Source organism: Chinchilla lanigera, unplaced genomic scaffold (genome assembly GCF_000276665.1).
Source record: "Chinchilla lanigera isolate Chin_1 unplaced genomic scaffold, ChiLan1.0 scaffold00102, whole genome shotgun sequence".
Taxonomy (NCBI): Eukaryota; Metazoa; Chordata; class Mammalia; order Rodentia; family Chinchillidae; genus Chinchilla; species Chinchilla lanigera.
In genome coordinates this window covers 329,403-348,284 of record NW_004955503.1, presented here as the reverse complement: position 1 = coordinate 348,284, position 18,882 = coordinate 329,403, and the positions used below count along the sequence as shown (strand labels likewise).

Genomic DNA, 18,882 nt, shown 5'->3' with positions numbered 1-18,882 from the left:
TGAGATGAATACACATTTCTCAGACAAGGAGATACAAATGGCAAATGAACATATGAGAAAATGTTCAACATCATTAGTCATTCGAGAAATGCAAATGTAAACAGCACTGAGATTCCACTTACCCCAGTAAGAATGGCTAGCATTAAGAAATCAACCAATAACAAATGCTGGTGAGGTTGTGGAGAAATAGGAACCCTTCTCCACTGCTGGTGGGAATGCAGACTGGTGAAAGCACTGTGGAAATGAGTTTGGAGATTCCTCAGAAAAGTAGGTCTACAGGTTCCATTCAAGCCAGCTATCCCCCTGCTGGGTATTTTCCCAGAACACCTAAAAACATCATATCACAGTGATGTATGTGCACCTATGTTCATAGCAGCACAATTTGTAATTGTTAAAATGTGAATGCAACCCAAATGTCCACCCACTGAGGACTGGATAAGAAAATTGTGGTACTTTTATATAATGGAATATTGCTCACCTGTAAGGAAAGATAAACTCGGGGATTTTATAGGTAAATAGTCACAACTAGAGACCATACTCCCAAGTGAAATAAATCAAACATTCATGTACAAACACCGCATTGTTTCACTAGTGTAAAATCTGAAAGAGTTAATTCAAACTAGGAGATATGATAGACATTGTAAATTGATAGGAAAGCACCCAAAGGTAAAGGGCAATTGGGATGTTGAAAAAAAAAAGGGGGGGGAAAGAAGGAAAAATTTTGTATGTATGTATATGCAGGATAGTCAACATGGCTGTTCTACTGTCTTGTATTTCTTTGCTGAAAGAAACTATCAGTGAGTCCTTGGTTTATCAGCATTGCATGTCTATATCTGTTTTCATGAGAAACCACTTTGAAGATATCAATATGTAATACAGCAAGCATTGCTAATTCCCTACCACTTTGTTTGTAACTCTGTACTGTCTGTACTGTTCCTTTGCTATTTTGTAAAATGTGGTCTGTCTGTTAATATCTTCCTCCTTTCATTTTTAAAATACAAAAAAAAATCTAAGAATAGTCATACGCATACACATAAATAAATTTTTACAGTTTTGGTTTATGAAATCAAAATCCAAGTTTTAAGAAAGTTGTTATGGAAAAACATTTGTGACCCTTTCTATCTCTCTCCCAGACAGAAGCTTTCTTTTCCTAATAAAGATATTCTACTCTTAACCTCTGTTGTTCCTAAAATTCATTCTTTGATTTTAGTGAACGTGAACTCATACAGGACATGTAGCAGATTGAGAGGTTCCTTCCCCTATAACATTTGAAACTCTTTCATTGAGATCATTGGAGGGAGGCATGGAGAGACTCAATATCAAAGTCCCTTACTCCTTTGGAATGCATTCTTCAACAGTGAAAGACATTCAAACGTTACCTGTTGGAAAATCTGTGATATTTTTCTGCACACATTCATGGCCTGCCTACCTTCTAGAGCCAAAATGGAATACAAAGAGAAGTATTAATTATAATGCTTTCTTATGAGAATCATACTCCAAAACAGAGGAAAAATTGTCAGAATTGCCTTATATTCAAACTCCCTTTAAGTCTAGAAATTATTCTCATTTATTTTCTAAGTATAATTATAATCCATATGCGACTACCCACATTTGTATGTATCTTTCTCTCAGTGACTTAAAGAAGATCAAGCTAGATCAAGAAATTCTTCAAATAACCCTGGTAAGTACATTAAGTCTTCAGAGGATTTACTCAAACCTGCAGTCTAGACTGGAAAGATGTAAAATTACTCTTAAATGGTACATTGACTTATAATGAGAGACAAGCAGCATTACAAGCTGCTACTATATTTGGGGATAAATATCATATTTATAGTTTCAAAAGACCAGAAGATAGGCAGCAAGGGAAACAACCAGTTTCCACTGGAGCCCAAGAAGTCCCTACTCAAGATCCTTGCTGGCCTAACAGCCAGACAGGAGACTGGAGTAGGAGATATTTTCAAGTATGTATTCGTGAAGGTTTAAGAAGGACAAAAGCCAAGCCCTTTAGTTATTTCAAATTGTCAGTTACTTATCAAGAGGAAGATAAGAACCCCTCTGCCTTCTTAGGTCATTTACTAGAGGCACTGGTAAAACATATGTCCATACCTCCTGATTCAATAGAAGGACAGATTATGCTGAAAGACATGTTTATTATCCAGGCAGCCCCATATATAAAGAAAATGCTGCAAATGGTAGCTTTTGCTCAAGATAGTTCACTTCACACTTTAGTAAAAACGGACTCCTTAGTACTCTATATATGCAACTGGAAGAAAGTCACACAGAGAAAACAAACAGACCAAAAATGGTTGCTTCTCAATTCTGGGCCAAAAAGATACGTCAGTTGGAATAACAATCCCTGACCTGAAATTATACTAAAAAGGTACTGTCATAAAATCAACATGATACTGGATAAAACACAGACCAGAGGATCAATGAAACAGACTGGAGGACACAGACACAACCACAAACACACTCAGCCACCTAATATTTGGCAAACGGGCCAAATGAACTCACTGGAAGCACGATAGCCTCTTTAATAAATGGTGCTGAAACAATTGGCTTGCTACCTACCAAAGACTGAAAATAGACCCAAGTCTATCACCATGCACCAAACTCAAGTCAAAATGGTTCGCAGATCTCAATATTAAAACAGAAACATTAAATCTATTGGAAGAGAAAGTAGGTAAAAACCTCTAAGACATAAGGGTAGGCAGAGAGTTCATGAACAAAAACGAAACTGCCCATGAAACAATTCAAAGAATCAACAACTGGGATCTCATCCTACTGAAAAGTTTCTGCACATCTAAAGAAATGATCAGCAGAGTAGAAAGGAAACCCACAAACTAGGAAAAATTTTAACTCTTTGTCCCTCAGATAAAGGACTTCTATCTAGAACATATAAAGAATTAAAAAATATCAGCCCTTCCAAATTCAAAGACTCAATCCAAAAATGGGCAGCTGAGATGAATACACACTTCTCAGATAAAGTGATACAAATGGCAAATAAATACATGAGAAAATGTTCAACATCATTAGTCATTTGAAAAATGCAAATTAAAACAAAAATTTTGATGGTTTTCTACAATATGTTTGGATATTTTTAATTTTTGTTTTATGCATCTAAGTTTTTCTTCTTTACCACTTATTTGAGGATGACAATATCTTCACTTTGATTGAATACAAGAACACTACCTTTTATCATACTGCACACATTTTATGTTATTAATTCCTAAATTTATATTGTGTTGTTAAATGTATCCTTTTAGCTCTAGTTGTCATTGGTTTTCTCATTCAACCATCAAGCTAGAGATAAAATTATGTATAACAATGATAGCCTTTGAGTATTTTGAATATTGATATATATTACTTATTGTGCTTTATCCTTTCATCAATTTTATATTATTAACTAGAAATTTGTGTTTCATTTAAAGGACTCCCTTTAGCAATTCCTGTAAGAAAACCTTAGTGGTTAACTTTTTTGTCTAAGAATTTTATTTCTTGTTTATGTCCAAAATTTTACTTTTCAGGGTAAAAGATTATTTTACTGGCTAGTAATTATTGTCCTTCAGCATTTAGGATATATCAAGCACTATTTTGCTGTGAAAGACTTCTTTGAAGTCTTTTGTATGTGATGTATTTCTTTTGCTTGCTATTCTCAAAATTCTTTGTCTTTAATTTTTGATAGTTTAATTATCATATGTCTGGATGAGATCCATTTTGGGATACGTCCTTTTCCTGGATTTTGGCTACTTTCTGCAAACTAAGGAAATGTTTATTCATTATTCCTTGTATTTCACTTTTCTTCCTCTTTAAGTTCCAAGGTACACACCCAGGGAGCTACACTCCCAGCTGATCCATTATTCCCTTAAATATGCTTTCTGGTGCTATCTTTCTTTCTTCTCAGAAATGTCAATTATACTTAGATCAGGTCTAGATAGTATAGTGTCCCATAACTCCCATGTGTTTTCTTTTCTTTGTTCTTTTTCATCATTTTCTTCTCATTTTGGTCCCCTAATTCATCAACTTTCAATACTTTGTCTTCAAATTCACTGGATTTTCTTCAGCTTGATCTAGGCAGCTGCTGAAACTTTACATTTTGTTTTTCAGGTTAAACGGTTTGATCTTTTTTTTATTTTAAAAATAAAAGGAGGAAAACATTAACAGACAGACCTCATTTTACAAAATAGCAAAAGAACAGTACAGACAATTCAGAGTTACAAACAAAGTGGTAGGAAATTAATAGTGCTTACTGTATTACATATTGATACCTTCTGTGGAGGCCTGTGGTGCTCCTAGTGGTCACCATGTGTCTGCAGCTTTGAATTATTCCTCCCAAGCAGTGAGTCCAAACACAGGGAGCGTGATCCACTGGCTATTAACTTCTTTGTTGAAGTTTCTCTCTTCGCTCTATGTGTGGGCTTGAATTCTCACTTCAGATCCTTTCTGGGTCAAAGGGGCTCATTTCTATTCTTCTTGTTCTCCTCATGATGCTATACTACAGTGTCACTATGGCAATTCTCAGAGAGGCTCTTTCTCTGCTGCTTACCACTCCACCATCTTCCCAGAAGTCTCTATGTGTGTTTTTAAAAGTGAAAGGAGACTCATTTCTAGGCATCATATAGTTGAGTATTGATTTCTCATCCATTCATTCACTGTATCTTTTGATTGGAGAATTTAATCCATTTATATTCAAAGTAATTGTTCATAAGTATAACTTTATTATTGTCATTTCATTTGGGGGAGGATATTTTGTAAATTCTTTGTTTCTTTTTTCCTCACATGTCATCTTCAAAGTGGTTTCTCATGAAAACAGATAGAGATATGCAATATTGATCAACCAAGGACTCACTGACAGTTTCTTTCAGCAAAGAAATAGAAGACACTAGAACAACCAAAATTTCTCCTTCTTTCCCTTCTCTTTTCCCACATCCCAATTGCCCTTTACCCTTGAGTGCTTTCCTATCATTTCACAATGTCTATCATATCTCCTAGTTTAAATTAACTAACCTCTTAAATTTTAACACCAGAGGGGAAAATTGACATATGAAGGACTTATGTACTGCATGTACTTTTCTGGTTTGTTTCACATTTTGTTATAGGACTACAAGTCTAATTCATTTGGTTAAAGGTGGTGAATTAATGAATACATCAGTTTGTCATTTTCTAGGCTGTGTTTGATGCTATTGTTGTTTATGATGGTGGCACTTTAGCCAAAAGTGTCATAATTGTTCTTACCAGCTGTGCTTCCTGGCATTCCAAGACTGAGATTGAATAAGAGACATAGAAAATATTGTTGCACAGTGCTAAAGAAGCAGAGGCTGGGCCAAACAGGCAGCAACTTCTCTTCCAGAACAAATTGAAGAAGTAGGAACTTGCAACAGACTCAAAACCCAAAAATGAGCTATACCTAGAAGATGACTCAAAGAGGTAGTCACTTCCTCAGGGTTGTAAATACTATCAATAAATCAACCCACCATAAGCAATTTACATGTATCACCCCAATATTTAAACTAGAAAAATAAAAAATGACAAGACATTTAAACAAGTTGCAACTCCAAACGTCCAGTTCTCCAAAGGCAAATCCAGGGGGCAATGAGTTGGGACGGCCTGAAATTCACTCACTTCACTTCTCAAGTGATAACAACAAAGCAATCAATGAAGCTCTAGAAAAAATCCAATCAGAACAAATACTGAAACCATGCTTAGTAACACTAGAATAGATACACATGAAAAGCAGAGGAGCTTAAGAAAGTGATGGAAACCATAAATACCCAATACAGGAAAGAAATGGAGTCCATAAGACAGATTCAGGCAGATATCCAGGAGAATAAAAATTCCATTGACAGTATTCCACAATGGAATGACCCAATGTGAGGACAGAATCTCAGATATAGAAGATGGGCTTGTGTTTAGTGATCATGAAAGGAAAGATTTCCTAAAAATAGGAAGGGACCATAAGAAATTAATCCAACACCTGTTAGATGATGCAAAGAATAATTTAAGATTGATTGATTGATTGATTTTATCATCAGCCATGACAAAAAAATATAGAACCAGGAACATCATAGTCAAAATTCCAGAAATTCAACACAAGAATAGAAAATTAAAAGCTGCTAGAGAAAAGAAACAAAACACCTGTAAAAGAAAGCCCATCAAAATCACAGCTGACTTCTCACACAAAACCTCAAGTCAGAGAGACATGGAGTGAAGTGTTGCTAGCTCTAAAAGAAAGAAACCTCCAACATGGATTGATGTACTCCACAAAACTATCTTTCTAAATTCATGGAGAATTAAGATACTTCAATGACAAAGAACACCTGAGGAAATTTATTACTAATCCCATCCTCCAATCCCAGAGACCAAGTTCAGATAATCACTTGCTTACCCTTTTACTCTTTCTCTTCTGCCCTCTTCTCTAGTTTCCCAAAGCTTCTGTGATCGTTTTTTGTGCTCCATCCTGACTTCTACTTTCTTCTCAGTTATATTTGTTTTATCCACTATCTATCTTAAATTTCGCTACCATAGTGAAAAATCAATCTACCAAGGGGAACTACTTTGCCTACAAGCTTCCAATTTATGATCAGTTCTGTAATATAATGGTAGATTTTACTCCTATGGCTAAAGGTACAAAATTAGGAGTTATCATAATTTGTCACTGTCTCAACTGTGCTAGATGTTATTGTTATTGCTAATTATACTACAATAGCTAGTCATTTATGTTTTCACCAAGTCTCACTGCTGTAGCAATACTGGGAAGTTCTGTGGTAATAATCTCACCCCCCCCCAGGACCAGATGATTAGGGGCTGAGCCAAACAGATACTGACATAACACTCTTAATTAGTTGGAAAAGAAGGATCTTGACATAGTCACAAACCAAAAACCTCCTACACATAGATGACACCCCCAAAGAACAAACCAAACCTTACCTAGAGAGACCTTCATACTAGTGATATAGCTACCTACTAAAAAACTTACAAGGATCAATACAGAAAACAAAAATGAAGATATTAATTTGTACAATTAAATGACAATGCAAATACAATATACTGGAAATAATGGAGCACAATGAAAGTAGTCCTAAGAAGAAAATTTATAACAGTGAATACCCATATCAAGAAGGCAGAGCAAGTGCAAATAAAGAACATAGCTGTGAACCTCAAATTTCAACAAAAAGAGTAGGCTAAGCCCAAATCTAGTATGATTGAGGAAATTATAAAACCAGAGCAAAAATTAATGCATTGGAGACTAAGTATACAATACAAAAAATCAGTGAGTCAAAGAGTTGGAATTGACAAACCCTTAGTCAAGCTATCAAAAAAGTAAACAAAAGACTCACATTCATGCAATTTGGAAAGAAAAGGGTGAAATCACAGCAGGCCCTGCAGAAATCCTACTTCAAGAAATTTTATTATAATAAGATGGGAAATATAAATGAAATGGACAGATTCCTAGATATATATGAACTACCAAAGCTGAATCAAGAAGATATAAAATCCTACATAAACCAGTATCAGTCAATGAAACTGAAGATGTAATTAAAACCTAACAATAAAGAGAAGTCCAGGCCCTGATAGATCTGCTGTTAAATTTTGCAGGAAAAGATGTCCCTGAACTATGTCCACTAACTTGAATAGATGCTACAATAACAGATATACTTGGTTTTTTCAGCCTTAGCTATCTCTTACACAAAGATGAAACCAAGGTACAATGAAATAGCATCACAATTATCTAGAGTTGAAACTATGCTATACATTATAAACAAACTATTCAAAACACAGAAACATTTTTGAAAAAAAAATTAAGGGGCCATGAGATACCTTTCTTTTTTAAAGTTTCTACAACTGATTGTGCTGCCAATAGCCTAAACAGATTAAAGTCCTATTTTTGTTTTTAATGTCTCTCAACATAAAATAATAAAATGCTTTAAAAAATAATTACCAATCAGAAAACTAACATTAAATGAATTACTGCTCTTGCTATTTTGCAATAGCACAGCCCCTCAAGCCCTCCTAGGACCTAAAGAATGTGAAGACTACTTTTATTTGATTTTAAAGTATTAAAAATTTATTTTAATCAAAATTGATCCAACTACATTTTAGAATTTTTTAGATGTTTTACAAAACGTTATTTCCATCTCAGGTTTAAGAGATTCTCATTTGCAACTAGAACGAATCTTGAGTCATTTTATCAGCTCATCTTTATGTTTCATTTTGCAAAGCTTTACATGCTTCAATTTTTATTTTGAACTGCTTAAATCTGTGACTATTTGGCATCCTAGCAAAAGATATTTAATGTCAAATGAATGCAAACTTTGATGATTACAAAACAGATGTATCCTAGTAAGCATTTTGACCCAGAAATTCTTATGAAATTCAACAATGCCAAAGCCACATTTCAGCAGTATTAGAAATAATATCTAACTAGCCTTAGTTATGGGGCATTCGGTTTAAAAATTTGTAGTCATGCCTCTCAATATTAATTAATGCTTATATATGATATAAGAGGTACACTCTATGTTTTTTCCAATAGAAACAGATGAGAAAACAAACCAGAACATATTATAAATGACAAGCTGACATATTTATAGACTGTTTTTATTAGTTCTTTGCAGGTCTACAACATAGATATTCAGAATTCATGATTTAATGGGACTACTGCTGAGCATATCTGACCACAGGTCCTTAGTACAAATTCCATGGTCACAGGGCACAAAATGTAGGGATGCTTGGAGGAAGAGAATGGAGCTTTTCTGGGTACAACTGATGCATTCTTGAGAACTATTTCACTTTAGCTTCACAACAGAGGAATTTTGTTAACTTAAACCCTCCATTGAACAAACCTTATTAATAACACAGATTAGTTCCTAAATTTCTTCACAGTGGAGATCAGCTTAAATATACAAAAATTGTTCTGTCTATTTTTATTCAGACACAGTGTTGGATTGAACTCATCTGTGAGTTCAGTCCATACCATTATAACGTCTTTCATATGAACCCTTTGGGGATGTGAAACCTTATAAGTTTGCAATACAAATACCTCAATACATCATTTATTTGTTATTACTAATTTGATTATTATGCTGTTTAAAATTTAATAACTCGGGGGCTGGGGATTTAGCTCAGCGGAAAAGCGCCTGCCTGGCAAGCGCAAGGTCGTGAGTTCGGTTCCTGGTACCGGAAAAAAACCAAAACCAAAAAAAAAAAAAAAAAAAAAAAAATTTAATAACTCTACACCAAGTTTTTCACTAGTGTTGCTTGGAGCAATTCAGAGTATTCAGTTTTCTCTTCCTGTTCTTCTTCCCTCTCCCACTCCACCCTTTTTGTGTTCTGAAAACAGCTCTCCTAGGGTTATACGGTATGCTCTTTTTGCATGCAACATTTAGATGAGAAGGTTATTATAGGAAACGTACTCACTTAAGTGTTTGCAGTAGAGATATTCTTCAGTGTGCATGCTAATTGCCAAGATTTCTGGTAGTCAAATTCGTAGCTGATCAAACTTCACTGTTTTTTGCAGGTTTTTGCAAAGTGTATACTCCAGTAGGGCTGAATTGACTTGTTCCTGGACACTTTTGAACACCTAGACACTCTGGAAACTTTTTACATCTAAAGTAAAGAGCACCAAGATCTAGAGAACTAGACACACAACCTCTCACTGATCAAACTATAGAGACCAACGTTTGGTCCTAATTCTTATGAGTGACTCATGAGGTTTTGAGCGTGGTGTCAACTTGTGATGCCGTTATATAATAGTCCACTTGTTACCCAGTAACCTAGAAGATGTATCCTTCCTTTCCATTGACTCAGACGACCTAGTGTAGGGGTCTGGGTACTCAAGACTTGATGGCCCTGGTAGGAAAGTGGCTATATGTTTTGTTACCTTGCAGGCTGACATGAGGTGGCATTTTCATGATAATGGAGGAGGTTATGAAAGGACTATCATTTTAGTGTGTAGGAGTCAAGGCAGCATGGCTCAGATGTAGGGTTTTGGAGGCAGAATGAATGTTCTGAACAGCAGAGGAAAGGGTCAAGACAGAGGGCATTGCTTTGATCACCTGAGGCATGGTTTCTAGTTAAGTCCATTGACTCAGATGAGGGCTTTGTTTCTGTTGCTTTAGGGTCATTTCTCTCTTATACATTGGCCCAAAGTTATTCCTTTCTAAACACAATTCATCAGCCCTTACTACTTCTAGCTTTACTCCAACACTCAGACATTTTTGAACTCAACACTAAAGACCACATTGTGTTTGAGTCTTTTCAATTCTGCTTTTCTATATATGTAAACTTTTTATTGTTTTGAACTGCTCACTTAAAAAATCATTTGCAAGTCCAAATACAAAGACAATAGAGTGGTGAACATCAGAGAAAGAGACTCTGAGATTGGGTGTCCAGACAATGGAATATAGCAAAGTGGGGAAGAGAAAAAGGAAGGAAGTGGATCCCCAGGACCCAGGAAGGAACGATCTAAAACAAAACTCCAAGCCCAAGGGGAAAGAGAGGACAGAAACTTCAAAGAACAAGAAGGAAGTGGCAGGTGATGCTTTCACACTGAGCCTAAACTTATGTGTGGGTGGTACAGCTTGAACATGCAGACACACAGTGAATATTGGTGACCCCAGGGGCCTACACAGATAAACACAACAGTGAAAGAGAGCAGTGGATGTAGTAAACTGAAGTGGCTGGTGAGTTATTTGGTTTCAGATGTCCCGCAGGAGAGGGTGATTGGTTGGGAGCCATCTGGGAGAGGAGCCAACTGAGCATAGAACTCAGAAAAACTGGTGGCTCCACCTAGTGGCCACACACTGCTCCTGGCTGAATAGGTCTGGTTCCAGCCTCATGGCCAGAAATCAGCCTGAACTTCAGTGGAAATAGAGGTGTAGGCTCACTAGAATTATGCACTATCCTGCCAGAAAGCTTCTTCTGGCCTGTTGGGATTAATCAGCATAGATCTGGACTCTATCTGCCCATGTTGTCTATCATTGACAGCAGAAACAAATGAAGTGGATTTTTTTCTTTTTTCCTTTTTTATTCTTTCTCTCTTTTATTTCTGTTTTGTTGGATTTTTCTTTGCTGTTTTTTCCTGTTTATATGTGAATGAGAAAATTATTTCTAGTTTTTATGTTGTTCTGTTCTTATGTTTTCATTTCTTCTTTCTGTATTTCACTCCTGTCTTCTGTACCAGTTTCCCAAAGTTATAGTATGCTCTTTGCCTATAGCTTTGCTTCTAATCTATTCCTCTTCTTTTATTTATCAATTTATCCACTAGCCCCTTATAAATTTCCTCCCCTGAGGATAAAATTGCCATATTGAGGGCTTATTTGCTGCATATAATTTTCTGGTACATTTTAGATTTTGTTATATAACCACAAACATAGTTCATACAGTTAAATGTGGCAAATTAATAATTACATCACTTTGTCATTTTCTAGGTTGTATTTGATGTTATTGTTATTGTTGATTGTACCACTTTCACCAAACAGACATAGTTGGTCTAATCAGTTGTTCTTTCTGGTATACCAAAAATGAGAATGTCTAAGAATCATAAAAATATCATAAACCAGTGTCAAGTAACCAGGGCCTAGGGCAAGTGGGCAGCTATTTCCCATCCCCAATAAGTTGAAAAGGAAGGATCTTGCAGCAGACTCAGAACCTAGAAGCCAGCTACCCTTAGAAGAAACCTCTGAGAATTAGTCATTTCCTAATAGTTCTGAATGCTATCAATAAAACTACTTACCATAGGATATTTGCATGCATCAATGCAGGAATTAAATTTAAAAAGGAAAATGAAATACATATAAACAAGATGCAACCCTATACATCCAGCTCAGCAAAGGCAAACCCAGCAGACAATGCAATGGAACAATGCAGAGGCCACACACCTGGACTCTCTAGGGTAGAAACATCATAAGCAACAAGGCAAATGAATGAGGCTCTAGCAAAAATCAAATTAGAAATTATTCTCAGATAACTATAGAGATGGTGATCATAATGAAAGACATGCTTAATGATGCTGGAGGAGATACACATAAAAAATAGAGGAGCTTAGGAAAATGATGAAAACCATGAATGCCCAAGAAATGGAATTCATAAAACAGATTAAAACAGATATGCAAGAAATTAAAAATTCAATTGAAAGAATACACATCAAAATGTGCCAATGTGAGGACAGAATCTCGGATACAGAAGACAGGATTGTAGCTAGTGACCATGAAAAGAAAGACTTATTAAAAATAGTATGGGACTACAAGATATTGATTCAGCAGCTGCTAAATGATGCAAAACAATGGATAGATGGGAGTCAATGAGAAAATAAGACGTAGTGTAAAGGACAGAAAAACCTCTTCATGGACATCATGGCAAATTCTTCCCAGGCAAGGAAAAATAATTTGACATACAGTTAAGTGTGGTATGTAAAACTCCAATTAGCCCTGATCAAAAAATCTACAGCAAGGCATATAATAGCCAAGATTCCAGAAAGAACAGAATATCAAAAGCTGTTAGAGAAAACAAATAAATCATCTATAATAGAATCTCATGAGAATCATAGAAGATTTCTCAACACAAACATTCAAATCATGGAGAGCTTGGAGGTAGGTATTCCTACCATAAGAGATAACATCCTCTAACCTAGCTCAATGTATGCTGAAAAGTTATCATTAGCAATTGATGGAGAAATAAGATACTTCCATGGAAAGAACAACTAAGGAAATTCATGAACACCAAACCAGCAATGTAAAATGTTTTGAAGTATATTCTAGAAAGGGAAAATGAGAGTCTCGATTCTATGAACCCCAACAGAATGAATCCACTAGACAAGGCAATAAATAAATAAATAAATAACATACAGGGCACATAAAGGAGCAAAAAATGGAAAAATGAGATTACAAGAATAAGTAAATACAAATCAGTTATAATCATCAATATGAATGGTGTCAGTTCACCAGTTAAAAGAAACACACTGGTATAATGGATCAAGAACAAAGATCCAACAATATTCTGCATGCAAGAAACATATTTATTTCTAGAATAAATTCATACTTTGAATGTAAAGGAATAGAAAACATGCTCCATGTGACAAGGACACAGGGGAAATAAATCGTGATAGCTATTCTACTTGCAGAAAAATTGGACTTCAAATAATGACAGAAAAGAGACAAAGAAGACACTACAACCTTGTTAAAGGAATAATCCAAGAGGAAGATATAACAAGCATAATTATATGTGCACCAAATAGTCCACCACCTATACAGTAAATATTATCAGACATGGAAAAAACACTAACACAATTATAATAGGTGACATCAATACCCTTCTGTTACAAATATATAGATGAACTAGACAAACAATCAAGAATGATATTTTATGGGCTGGGGATTTAGCTCAGTGGCAAAAGCGCCTGACTGGCAAGGGCAAGGTTGTGAGTTCGATTCCTGGTGCCAGAACAACAACAACAAAAAATGATATTTTAGAACTGAGTCAATCTTTTGAACAAATGGACTTAATAAATGTCAATAGAGTTTTCCTCCCCATATCAGAATATTCATTCTACTCAGCTGCACAAGGGATGTGTTACAAAATAGACAGCATTCTAACTCATAGAATATGCTTAAGAAAATGTGAAGGAATTGAATTATCCCATGAATATTATGAAAGTAGAGTGCAACAAAATTTGAAACCAATAATAAAAGAAACCACAAGCACTTCATAAACACATGGAAATTAAACTGAATGTTCTTGAATAATCAGTGGGTCACAAAAGAAATTAAAGAATAAATTAGACTGCATTGACAAATAATAATGCCCATACAACAAATGAGAACTTATGGGCCATGATGAAAGCAGTCTTATTAGAAAAATTTATAGCAGTGAATACTCATATCAGGAAAACAGAGATAACTCAAACAAAAAAAAACTTATGTTGAACTCCAAGTTTCTAAAAAAAAGAACAGCAAGTCAAACATAAAGCTCATACAAAGGACAAAATAAAAAAGACCAGAGAACAAATCAATGCAATGGACACTAACAAAACAATACAAAGAATCAATGAATCAGAGAGCTGGTTCTAGAAAAATTAAATAAAACTGACAAGCCCTTAACCAATCATATTTTAAAAAGAAATTAAAGACCCAAATTCATGCAATTATGAGTAAAATCATAACACATCCTGTAGAAATCCAGAATATCTTCTATGCTCACTTCAAGAACTCTAACAAGAATAGAAATGCAGTAGAAATGCACGTATGTATTACCAAATCAGTAAGTTATATAAATTCTACATAAACCAATATCAGTAAGTGAAATCGAAGCTATAATTAAAAACCTACCAATAAATTAGGGTCCAGGATCTGATCAATTTGCTACTGAGTTGTACAAGAAATTTAGAGAAAACCTAATACTGCTCCATTTCAAACTTTTTAATGAAATTGAAAGGGAAGCCATGCTCCCAAATTCATTTCTAAAAGCAAATATTATCCTGAATAAAAAACCAGAGAAGGACCCAACCAGGAAAGATTACTATGGGTCAATCTTGCTAATGAACATAGAAGGAAAAATCCTCAATAAAATACTAGCAAGCAGAGTACAGCAAATCATCTCATTTTATTAAATAGCTTTTTCACAGCAAGGGAAACCACCAACAGAGTAAAGAAACAACCCACAATGTGGGAAAAAAGTATGGCAGATTTTCCTCAAAAATGGGTTACTATGAAGAACATATAAGAAATTCAAAAAAATCAGTCATCCCAAATTTAAAGACCCGATATCAAAATGGGCATCTCAGATGAGTGTGCACTTCTCAGATGAAAAAATACAAACAGCAAATAAATATATGAAAAAAGGTTCAACATCTTTTGTCTTCGAGAGAGGTAAATTAAAACCAACCTGAGATTCCATCTCACTCAGGAAGGAACAGCTATTATCAAGAAACCAACCAATAACAAATGCTAGTGGGGTTGTGGAGAAAAAGAAACTCTTCTCCACTTTTGGTGGGAGTGTAGATTGGTGCAACCACTGAGGGAATCAGTGTGGAGATTTCTAAAAAAATCTAGGACTAGAACTCCATTTGACCTAGCTATTCCCCTCCTTGTATCTCCATTAAAGAATGAAAAGCATCACACCACAGTAACATATACACATCCATGTTTATAAGTGCTCAGTTTGTAACAGCCAAACCTTGCAAACAACCCAAGTGCCCATCAACTGGTGAATGGATAAAGAAGATGTGTTTTTTTATACAACACAGTGCTATTATGCCTAAAGAAGGATAAGTTCAAGGAATTTCTATAAAAATGGATGCACCTTGAGACCATATATAAATTGGTCACACATGTGTGAATACTGCATTGTTTCTCCAGTGTGAGAAACCAAAAATGTAAATAAACACAAAATATTTTGAAATAAGTGGAAAATATTCAAATGGGATGGGGAACAAGAGATAGTGGAAGGGAAAGGAAAGAAGATAAAAGCAAAAAAATGATAAAACAGAAAACATGGAAACAAAGTTTTTAAATGGGGAGGGGAGAATGGGTTGGGGGAAGGGGAATAGAAAAACAAGTTGTATCATGTACAGGTACAAATTCTCTATCATGAATGTGATCATAATGTATTACTAAAATGGACCAATAAAATATAATGTAAACAAAAGACATATAACCTGAAAGAAAAGGAGAGCAAAAGTTATTCTACATAAGTAGAAAGCAAAAAAAGTAGGGATAGTAACACATTAGACTAAACAGATTTTACGAAAAGTCTGTAAAAAGAGACACAGAAGTATATTGTATGTGAAAGAGTGATCAATTCATCATGAAGATATAACAACTATAAATGTATGTGCCCTAAAAGTAGGCTACGAGAATATATAAACTAAACGTTAAAGAACATCAACAAAGTACAATAAAAATATAGTAAATGTTTAAATTTTTAAAAATTTTACAATGAAAGATGCATTGCTGTTGATCCCTACGAAAATATTTCCCCTTTCATCAATCACATTTATTCCATCATTTTTTGCCAATTTCTGAAATGGATTTGAGGGTAACATTTTCTAATTATTTTTAGTTACTGTCATGACTGTCTGCATGCCCTGAATTAATTCAAAAATTTTACCTTTTATAGTCATTTGGACTTTAGGGAAAAGTCAAACAATTTATGGTGCCAGATTAAGAGAATGAGGTTGATAAAGACATGCCAAAATGTTTTATGTGCCTCCTTTTATCAGATGGATGGCACTCAGCAGCATTCAATATATTTTTAAATCAGAAACTGTAACAACAACAAAGAGGTATTTGAGAATTGCTTCAGAAAGTGGCAATAGGGATGCAATAAATCTGTTCAAAGTATTGGTAAATGTTTTGAGGGTGATTAATGGCAATGTATGTTTCACTGTAGTATTTTTTTAAACTGAAACATTCACTGCATATTTCAATCAAATGTTACATAACAGTGGAGGGCAAGATCCATGAAACTGGTTTAGAAAATGATTAAATGTATTTATGTAGCAGTGCTCTAAGGCGAAAACTGCCAAAGTTGAAAGAGTATCAGCACGGAATTTCATGAACACTGAAACTATTTTAGTACTGAAGAGCACCTGAAACTTGTGGACATTGTAGTTGGTCCACAGTTCAAGTCCTCTTAATCAGCTAGCAATGATACAGTCCAGAGATTGGGTACAGTTTTCTGTGGCTATGGGTTTCTGCCTGATGCCATGGTGGATTTGAAGGCTAAGTCTGCTTGTACTGGCCCAATTAAAGAGCTCTGGAAAATTTCCTGTTGTTGAGATTTACTGTGAAAGGCCTAGTCATGGGAACCAAGGAAATGTTATATTCACTTTTTTTTTTTATTCCTAAGAGAAGGTAGCTCTCTCCATGCAGTTTCCTTAGTTGAGAGGTGATATAAGTAATGTAAAATCCTCCTAGTTTCTTCAATTCATTTTTTTTTCATGCTATAATCAGGTATTGTGATTTTTTACTTGGCTTACTTAGCTCTTGTAAAAATATTTGTATACATTGTTACTTGTTGAAATTGATTTTGCTGCAGAAGTATGATTACTGGAGGGTCCCATTCCCTCATAATTCTGCTTTCCATTTCCCTCTCTCTCTCTCTCTCTCTCTCTCTCTCTCTCTCTCTCTCTCTCTCTCTCTCTCTCTCTTTCTCTTTCCCTCTCTCCAGGGATTTTTGTTCTGAATGACTTTCGTAGCCCTTTTTCTTTTATTTTTATAGACAGTTTTGCTAAGTCATCAATTTTCCCTGGCAGTGCTTGAACTTGGGATGCTCCTGCCTCAGCCTACCAAAGTGTTCAGTTTACAGGTGTGCATCATCACATGCAGGATTTCCACTCTCCTGACTTTTTTTAAAATTTATTTAACAAACAGACATCCATTTACAAAATAGCTTAAGAACAGTATAGGCAATACTGAATTACAGACAAAGCAGTAAGAAATTAACAATGGTTGTTGTATTACAAATTGATATCTTCAAAGTGGTGTTTCAGGAAAACAAATGGAGACATGCAAGATTGATCAAATAATTAATCATTAACTGTTCCTGTCATTAAGGTGATAGAACTCAGTAGTACAACTGTGTTAGCTATCCTGTATGTACATCCACACATGATTTCCCTTTCTTTTTTCTCTTTTCCCTGCTCACAATTGCTCTTTACTTTTGAGCAGCTTCCTTTCATTTCACAATGTCTACCATATTTCCGAATTTTTATTTACATCTTCAGGTTTTTACACTAGTGAGACAATATGGTGCTTACACATGGAGGTCTGGTTTATTTCACTTATGAGTATGGTCTCTCAATGCATCCATTTACTTATAAAAGCCTTGATATTATTTTTCTTCATAGATGAGTAATATTCCACTATATAAAAGCACCACAATTTTTCTATCCAATCCTCAGTGGATGGACATTGGGGTTGCTTTGAAGATTTAGCAATTACAAATTGAGCTGCCGAAAACATGGGTGCATGTATGTCACTGTGATATGATGTTTTCAGATCTTCTAGGTAATTACCCAGAAGGGGAATAGGTGGCTTGAATGGGACCTCTAGATCTAGTTTGCAGAGAAATCTAAAAACTGATTTCCACAGTTGTTTCAACAGTCTGTATTCCCACCAGCGGCTGAGAAGAGTTTCTATTTCTCCACAGCCTCACCAGCATTTGTTATTGGTTGATTTCTCAATCATAGCCATTTTTACTGGGGTGAGATGAAATTTCCTTTTTTTATTTTAAAAATAAAAGGAGGAAAACATTAACAGACAGACAACCTTTTACAAAATAGCAAAAGAACAGTATACACAATACAGAGTTACAAACAAACTGGTAGGAAATTAACAATGCTTGTTGTATTACATATTCATATCTTCAAAGTGGTTTCTCATGAAAACAGAGACATGCAATTGATCAATCAAGGACTCATTGACAGTTTCTTTCAGCAAAGTAATAGAAGAGAGTAAAACAACTATGTTAACTATCCTGTATATACATACATACAAAATTTCTCCTTCTTTCCCTTCTCTTTTCCCATGTCCCAGTTGCCCTTTACCCTTAAGTGTTTCCCTATCATTTCACAAAGTCTATCATACCTCCTACTTTAAATTAACTCCTTCAGGTTTTACACTAGTGAGGCAATGCAGTGTTTGCACATGCAGGTCTAATTTATTTCCTCATGAGTAAGGTCTCTAGACGTGACCATCTACCTATGAAGGCCTAGAGATTATCTTTATTTATAGCTGAGTAATATTCCATTATAGAAAAGTACCACAATATTCTTATCCAATCCTCAGTGGATGGATACTTGGTTTGCTTCCACAATTTAGCAATTACAAATTGTGCTGCTATGCACATAAGTGCACATACATAATGGTAATATGATGTTTTTAGATC

The 18,882-nt window shown here is 35.0% G+C and overlaps 1 pseudogene; it reads right to left on the bottom strand.

Moving 5' to 3' along the window:
- Window positions 1–9,739: 9,739 nt before the first annotated feature.
- On the bottom strand, window positions 9,740–10,317 carry LOC102006795 (annotated as a pseudogene).
- Between the last annotated feature and the right edge of the window lie 8,565 nt (window positions 10,318–18,882).